The sequence below is a fragment of the Athene cunicularia genome (genome assembly GCF_003259725.1).
Source record: "Athene cunicularia isolate RWA chromosome 7 unlocalized genomic scaffold, athCun1 chr7_part2, whole genome shotgun sequence".
NCBI lineage: Eukaryota > Metazoa > Chordata > Aves > Strigiformes > Strigidae > Athene > Athene cunicularia.
Window position 1 is genome coordinate 2,881,150 of NW_020799108.1, and position 8,695 is coordinate 2,889,844.

The following is an 8,695-nucleotide window of genomic DNA, read 5'->3' on the forward strand; positions in this document are numbered from 1 at the left end:
CGCGTAGCCCGCCTCCCCGCCCGCCCTGCACGCTTCGCACCGCCTGCCGCGCTACGCGAGCCCGGGGATGCAGGCCGGGCCTGGCTTACCTTTCCAGCTGCTTTTTTTTTCTCCTCTCTCTCCTCTCCCCCCTTTCCCTCTGTTGGGCTGACAGATCAGAGTTTCCTCCCCAGCAGAGGGACTGGGAATGGGCTCGGGCTCTGTGCTGAGGAGCTGCTGCCCCCCTGGCTCTGAGAAGATCCTGCTTTTTGTGGGGAGGAAGCTTTGGGGGCTCTTTATTATTTTAAAACTACAAAGTGCTCAGAGGGTAGGTGATTATTAAGGGGAATCCCTGAATATATTCTCCAGCAAAGAAGGCAGGGCTGCTGGGGCTGCTCAAGAAGAGAGCCAGCAGCCTCCTACAGCACCACTACAGGCACTGAGAGGACATAACATCAGAGAGCGGCTCCTCTGCCCTCCAAAACAACAACTTTCCTACCATCTTGGAGGTAGTAGAGAGGGAGAGAGGGAGGGGGGAAAAAAAGTACAGAAGGTTTTTATAAAGTGTCAGTTTGGGGGAGGGAGCCAAATGGCCAAAATCAATTTTTTTTATCATTGATGTGACTTTTTATTTTAAATAAAAATAAAATACAAAGGCACGTGGCTGAAGAAATAATTTTCTTTATAACCTGTTAAGATCAGCTTTCTGGAAAAAAAAAATTAAAAGGAGGTATGGTAAAAAATGTTATTTTTAGTAACGTTGTTTTTCTTTAAAAATTAAAAATGCGTAATTTTTTTCCTGTAATTTATGAAGTTGATAACTTTTTTGTCGTTGTGTGATAGTTCTAAAAATTAGTATGTAATTGTGAAAGTTAGTGTAACTTTTTTTTTTGGTACTCGTACTTTAAGTAGAACAGCTGAGATTGATGTGGGATGGTTTGGCGTTAACTGTACCATTACATCTTTCTCTCTCAAGGTATTGTAGATAAAACTGAATGTACAGGTAGGAAAAAATAACTTTTTTTTTTTTTTTCCCCCACCCCCAGAGCTAAGCCATGTAGAGAAGCTATGGGGGATTTAATGAAAGTGAGTGGAACCTGTGATATATTCTGAGAAATTCTGCTAATCTGTCATAAATTTAGCATTGTCTGCCCTTCAGGATGGAATGTGAAAAAATAAAGCTTATAGCAAGAAATTTGGAGGTAATAGTTGAGTTTTGTTTATAATATTTTCAAAGCACTTTGCAGCCTTCAAAAATCTGGTTTAGTTAAATTACTGTTTCGATTTGGGGGCTTTGTTCCTGATATTTATGAATACTATTATTCCCGAATATGGAGTTGAGAAATGCCATAAATTTCTATTACAATATCTCGCAATATAAAATAGACGTGTTTTTCTTTGCTGCAGATGTTTTTATTAGATTGTAAAAAAATATATGAACTGCTGTCGAAACAATGTGAGATGCTGTGGTGTATCTATAGGTGAAGACACTGATCGCTGTCTTCAGCAAACCTATGATAATGTTTCTTGCAATAGGATTATGCACAGCCCTGTTCAGAGATAAACTGCAAAGATGCCTTTTTATTTGTCCTGAAGGAAGAGGAAATAATTAGGAAACTAATGAGCTATACATTAAAAAAAAATGTATTTAAGTTTTTTCCATTGTAAGAATTCAGGTGCTATAGGCTAATTGAACTGCAGTCAGACTAAGGTCATATGAATGAAGGTATTGAATGAATTAGTGTGTTATCAACCTCTTTCCCTCCTCTGTCAAATTTGAAATATGTTGGTTTAACTCTGTTACTGTAATCTTAAAAAAAAAAAATCCTGAATTTAGATAAATTCCCTTTTCACAACATACTTTGTGTTTGCCTAGCTGGTATAGTGAGCGTAGTTTCTGTGTTTATAGTGGGGCTGTGTTTAGATAGTTTGAATTAAAGTATAATTAAAAGTTAGCGGTTCTTTGTGTCAAACTGTATTTTTTGTTCAGCAGGAATTTTTTTAAGTTATGGTTAGTCTACCTAGCACATTTTAATAATCCAGAGTGTTGTATTCTGTGGAGTTATTGCATAGGAACTGTTTTTCTGTATCATATTATTAATCCATTAAATGCATTATTCTGCTCTGTCATTAGAAAAAAAAAATCAAATGTTACTCATATCATTTTTTAAACGATTTTGTATTTTGTATAGAAGTAATGCGATAATTAGGACACTTCATAATCTTACCAGTTATTATTGTGTGCTTTGGAGCATGAAGTATAATGATTCTTTTTGTAAGATATTTAAACAAAAAATACTTTTATATTCTATTCCTAAAATTCATTACAGGAATGACAGGGATTACAAATGTTGGTCATATGTGGGATGATTAAAAAACCTTTTGAAATATTATGAATACGTTATCCCAATGGATTCAGAAATTCAACAAATGCAGCATGAACTAATATTTCCTTTTCTTTTATTCTAAATAAAGGACCAAATTCTCAGACCCCAGTTTTGCAAGTGCTTGCAGGCCTGATAAATAATTCAGAAGTGTTTGAAGAATCACTTAATACTTACTTGTGTAAAAGTTTTGCCAATCGGTAGGGTTTTACTAGAGTCCCAAATTCAAGTTTCTGCAGTAAGTGATGTCTGGTATCTAGCACTATGTTGAACAAGAGAATTACTACTTTTAACTGTAATTCAGTAGTTCACTATAATTCAACAGTAGTTCAACTTAGTTCTCTTTATTGCCCTATTAAAAGAAATTTTTAATGTTTTAGGAAGACAGCCATGCCATGAACAACTGGTCTATACAGAGCCTTTCTGTGGGATTCTTGAGAATATCTGTATGGCACACTGAGGGGTATCTTTGTATTTTTTTTTAAATGGGATGCAGACGATACAACATGTTAAAAGAAATGGATATGAAAGCACTTGAGAACCTGAACACAGAAACAATATCAAACCCTTTATTTGGTTTATATGCTTGACTTAGAAGATACTGAGTTTAATCAGATTACTTGCATGCCTAAATTTAAACATACATCATAGTAGCATTGCACATTTTGGTGACATCCTGAGATCTATTTGATGTGTGTTAATTGCAAAGCCAGAATCTTAAGTGATAGGAAAATCATTTTGAATCTAGTTTGGAATGGGAAAGCTGAAATGGGGTTGGTTTTTTTTTTTTTAGTGTTTTGTACAAAAAAGAATCTTTATGGAGGACAAAGTAAAGAGGAAAAATTCACTAGATCTTAGTTACACAGACTATTGTGTAATCATCCAACAAAAAAATTAAAATCTGTATGTTATGGATGGAGGAATTTATTTAACAAAACTTTGTTTATTTACCTGAGAGGATTAAAAGGATTTGCTTTTCAGCAACTTAGTAAAAATTGCAAATATTAATTTGTTTCACTGACAACAAAATGTTACACAGTAACACCCTAAAGGAGCAAAGTCTGCTAGCTTTAGCGATGCAGAATTAAAGGGGTTTTTAAAAAACTTGTTTAAGGACAAGACTCTTAAGTTGGGAGATGCATCATTTTGATAAAAGTAGAGCAGTACTCTGAAAGTATGTTGGGGAACAAATTGGAGACCTGTACAAGGACAGTATGTAAACTCAAAGCGAGAAATATTCCCTGTACTACATGAAGAATTGTATTCTGGAAATTCCATTTCTTCATTACAGAATAGGTCTGTCTGTGGCCACATACCTGAACCAACCACTCCAGCCAGTAAATGTCTTGTATGCTTGAGCACAGAGTGGTCAAAGAACATTAGTGTTCCTAAATCACTAGTTTCTGGCTAATGAGGCATACTTCACTGCTGTGTCTCACTGGTACAGAGGGCAGTGACATAGTGAATAAGCTTTGTGAGTCTAATGAAAGTAATGGAGAAGATGCTTTAGGTTGTATACCAGTTAATGGAGGAGGATGCATCAAGAAATAAACCTTGACTCTCTCCCAAGGTCATATGCGCCCTGACTGCAGACCTCAGGAATTTCCAAAGCATGACTTAGGCTCTGTTCATGTGGTGAAGAGTCTGGGGCTTTCAGCAAATAGTGTTATAATGTCAGCATCTTGGTGTTATTCCTTGAAAGTCACGTACATTCTGAGGAGACAGTTCCAATGTCTTCAAATGCTTGTGGAAGGGATCAGCAATATATTTAAAATGCAGGTGAATACTGTGAAGGGGATGAACAACTCTAAGTGTGATATGTTCATTAGAGACTTTCATATATAAAGCCACATTGTATAGAAGATCTTGTCTTCAGGCATTTAAACACTGAAAAGGGTGACAAATTAAATAAAAAACAAAATTATGGTTAGACACATTCTTAAGCAACATCTTGAGCAGCAGTTTTATGTGGTACTGGTTTGTTTAATTGTGGTAAGATCTGGGGTCAAGCTAACCATTAGAGCCCAGCATAATAGTATTATTGAAAAGCGCTTGTTCTCACTTTTCAACAGTTCTTTAACACAGAAATTTTATTGCAGTGGTTGTCTCTAGCATATCTGAATTTCAGTTACCCTGTCTGCTTCAGTAGTATGTCTTTGATAACCGGCATGTTTTTCCTGCTTTTCCAAACATCAGAATCCCTATACTGAAAATATTGTCTACAGTCCAAGAATTTTTCTCTTACAAATATACCCAAGTTATGGCATAAATTCAGCTTCTTAATTCAGCTGCTAAACCCCTTCAAACCCATGTTTTAGTGCACTCCTACGTGGCAGATAGCACAGCTGAAAGTATAGGACAAGCCATATGTAGAAGAGAGTAACTTTGCTTTACTTCATTTAAAGTCATAAATGCTATCAAAGCAACAAAGTACAGACAGCCTTGTTTTCCTGAGTCTTAGGGGCTTCATTAAAGCTTATTGGAGCAATGGGAATTTTGCTGTGATTTCAGTAGGAGTGTAGTTGCAAAAGTATTTAACCAATTGGGAGCAGACATATGCTAGCTATCGCATGATAATGTAATTAATTGATAGTGAACTGTACTGAAAATAGTAATTAACTAAGACGTAACTAATGTGTTCTTCGTTATCAATGTGTGTTTTAATCTGCATTAAATAAATGGTATTGTCTTCCAAAAGCTCAGCAAAGAAAAATAGTAAGACTCTTAATTGTGGGAAGGCTGTCCAGACTGCATGACAGGCGTCTGTGGAGACTTCTTTAAATAGAAGACAAGTGAATGGAATAAACTGTTCCAGCAGAATGCTCTACTACAGCCCCATTTTACTGGGAAGCCCACTGTTAATTCAAAATATACTATTGTATCATTGCTACCTGCTTCTGTCTGTTGATACTTCATTAACTGTAACTGTAGTGGTTAAGAAGCTACACACTTTGTCACCAGTCCTTCTTTCTGCTATTTGGTTATTCATTTACAATCAGGTTAGAGTGGGTTTTGGTCACCACTACAAACCAGAAAGATGAGAATTCTCACTCTGGACCAAATCAGCAATCTCTTGGTCTTCTGAGAGTAACCAGTATAAGATGCTTCAAAGGTGTGGAATACCTTGTGATGGATAATTCAGAAATTAAAAACATGCAGGACGAGATCTTTCAAAAACAGTTGAAGTTGAGCTAACATCAAAGCATAAGGCTTAATTAGTCTAGGGTCATGCGATCCCAGTGGATTTTGAAAGTTGTTACACATGAACCTTTTTGCTTAGTATGTTTTGATGCATGGTTCTCATCTCTGATCCATTTCAAACAGACACAGGTGTACAGAAGGCAACAAGAAGAAATAAAATTATTTATTTGAAATATTAGTTAAGTATATTTAAAATTCAGTATTGGCATCAGAGTGAGGATGTCTCTGCCAGATCTTATGCCTTACTACACAGAGGCCTCTCAATCTCAGCAGGCTTCCTTGGCCCTAGGCACTGTGAATGGATGGTTGCATGTAGCCAGAGGAAAACATTTATTACCAGCATTTAGCATAGCAGGCTTTGCTGATTGTGGAGTCACTCACAGAGAGTTTAAATTGCAAGGCTTTGTATACATTGCCCAGTGACTTTCTGTGCCATTCCTCTGTTGTGCTCAGCTGTGGGGAGTTGCGGATACTCAAGTGCTTTGGGACACATTGCTGACATCATTCCATCAGCTAAAATGGGTTACTGTGAAGTGTCTTTTGGATCAAACCTTACAGAACAGAGAGGACCATGACTTGTATAACCCCCCCTCACAGCTAAGGATCTGGTGTCTTTCTGAACACAATTTTCATTGTGAAAAGCCTCTGTAAGCTTCAGTGTTTAATTCCCAAATGTACCTGTGCCCATTTGACATTTTATGAATGTTTATATGTTAATATAAACAAATTAATAGTAGGGTTGTTTTTTTTAAAATAGGAATTTAAAAACTGCTTCTTGAGCAGTACTTCTCAGGTAACTCTGAGAGAGCTTACCTCATAAAATGTGTTCTTGTAGTCCTGATTAAAAGCTTACTTCAGTTGTTAAGTCCTTAACTTTTAGGTACGCTTTGTAATTCCTCACTTATTGTTGCTATTTTTTTTCTAATGATGGTAGTCACAATTAAGTCCTCTTTTTATCAGTTTGCTTGTTAGCACTTTCTCTGTTCATGTCCTGTCAGCATCTTGAATCAGTCTCTCAACCCTTCATCGCTGAAGGTGATTTCCTCTAATTGCATATTCAAAGGACAACAAAACAAATAAGAGACTGTCTTGTTTAGGGAGAAGATGTTTTGGCCATTGTTTGGAGTATTTTGAGGAGCAGGTGTGTGGGGACAGGGATAGGCATGAGGTTGTGTACCTTTTCTCTCTGGATTAAGGCAGATGCCAGGCTGACACTCAACTTTTTCTTGAGCTCTATAAATTTTAGCTGCTTTCCTGGGAGCTTCAATGGCAATATAGAGTGCATCCCCCAGCCAAGCAGAGAGCAGCCACTATCTTGCAAGCATCTATCAGCCTCAGAAGAGGCATTGATCCCAAATCTTTTACTTCCTGGAGAAATGCTAGAGCCACTTCCTTTTCTGCCTTGAGGTACACTTCAAAATACATTAAAGAAAATGAGTCAGTTACAACTATTTTTATGAATGGCTTAGTTTGTTGGCTCTTTCAAAGTCTTGCTGAGAACATGTGTCAGTTTGACTTGACTTTTCATTTGGGACCACATTGGTTTCTTTTTATTGAAGCAGCTCACTAAATGGCTCAGGATTTAAAGCAGTCTCCCTCTGAAACTGTGGGGATATAGCCATGGGATGGTGGTGCTTTCAGGAAGATGGCTATTGAACACAGGGCTTTAAAAACTTTTTGTTGTTTTAAAATCGCAGCTTTAGACTTAGATGCTTACATCTGCAGTATTTTGACAAAGTTTGTTTAACTGACTGCTGGCGTTAACCTGGCCTACTGTAAGTGCTTAGTAGAGTTTTACCTTGAATTAACACACACTTTTCCTTCTCCGCTCCCCATAACCTTCTGCTAAAGGCAGGCAAGGTTTAATCTAAGCCATGTTTGGGGTTAATTGCTTGCATGTAAGAGCCATGTTCACACAGTGCTGTGTTGAGAAGATACTTAAGGGCAAAACCCATCCCTCTCTCTCCCAGACACAGAGCTGTGCTTTCTTGTGCTGTCTGTGCAGGCAGAAGTGTACAGAAAAAAGCGACATGAAGGTTACTGGATCATAACTGGTGATGCACCAGTGAGAAATTCTGCCAGTTGACCACCAGGTGGTACTAGGGCTGCATTTAGGGAATTAAATTGCCTTCAGTTCTGGTCTTTGCTTTCCCTGCCCGCCCCCCCCCAGCAGAATCTGGATAAATGCACCCACCAACGTTGCACTTAGAGGTTTGCTGCATCAGCAGAATGGACTGTTCAGGCAATGCATCACCTAGGTAATTAGCCTTTACTTTTACAGTCAAGAACAACACTTTGAGCATGTTCATCTCCCATCATCCCAGCTCTTCATTGCCACTTTCTCAGAATGCTCTGCTTTAATCTGAGGTTGCAGTTTCAGAACCAGTAAGTAGTAGCCCTGTTAACTTTTTTTTTTTTTTTTCTAAACAGAACTAAGGGCATAAATAGCCCCGTTTCTGTAGATTTCTGTTGCAGTATTTTGCCCAGGCTACATTACCTCCCCTCCCTTTGCAGACCCCTAGTATCCTTTTATTGCTAGCTGGGTCAAAGTCCACATGTGCACTGACTGTCCAGCCACCAGAACAAACAGAAGAGATAAGGGAAGGGCTAAACTCTAAACTTAGTTAAGAATGCTAATTTAGACTTCTCTTTACTATCTCATTTCCAACAGTCAAATCTGTAGAGAGCCTTGTTGCTATTACCAAGTTTGGCTGAAAAGTTCTATACTCAGTGACTAGTTAGGCAGGGAAGAGGGTAGAAGCAGGACAGACAGTACTTTTTATCTTTCAAGATAAGGCCTGGACACTTTTTGAAAAGAAACAGGGATCTTCTATACACACTTGTCGTGGTTTAACCCCAGCCAGCAACTAAGCACTAAACAAGTAACTGTATCCCAGCTGAAACCAGGACAACACTAACTAAAGGATGCAGAGCTTTCAAAAAAAACCAAAGCAAAAAATGTGTGCCAGGGCTTGCAGAGTTAAATAACACTACAACATTTAAGGCGAAAAAAAAAAAAAAAGCTTCCGAAGCTTTCTCCAAAGCTTCTGAACCTTTAGAAATTCTGAAGTGAAGAAGTGGTAGTTGGCATTGCACAGCTGAAATCATTCCTCCGTGTTTGTACAACATAG

General features: G+C 37.9%; 1 protein-coding gene across 4 annotated transcripts in view; it reads right to left on the minus strand.

Annotated features, from left to right (window-relative positions):
- Positions 1 to 652, minus strand: part of INO80D (INO80 complex subunit D) — a 45,204-nt gene extending 44,552 nt beyond the window's left edge. For all 4 annotated transcript variants that reach the window (XM_026853231.1, XM_026853235.1, XM_026853230.1 and 1 more), the window contains exon 1: positions 90 to 652. The gene's annotated coding sequence lies outside the window, so the exon portion shown is untranslated. The remainder of the gene's footprint in view (positions 1 to 89) is intronic.
- Between the last annotated feature and the right edge of the window lie 8,043 nt (positions 653 to 8,695).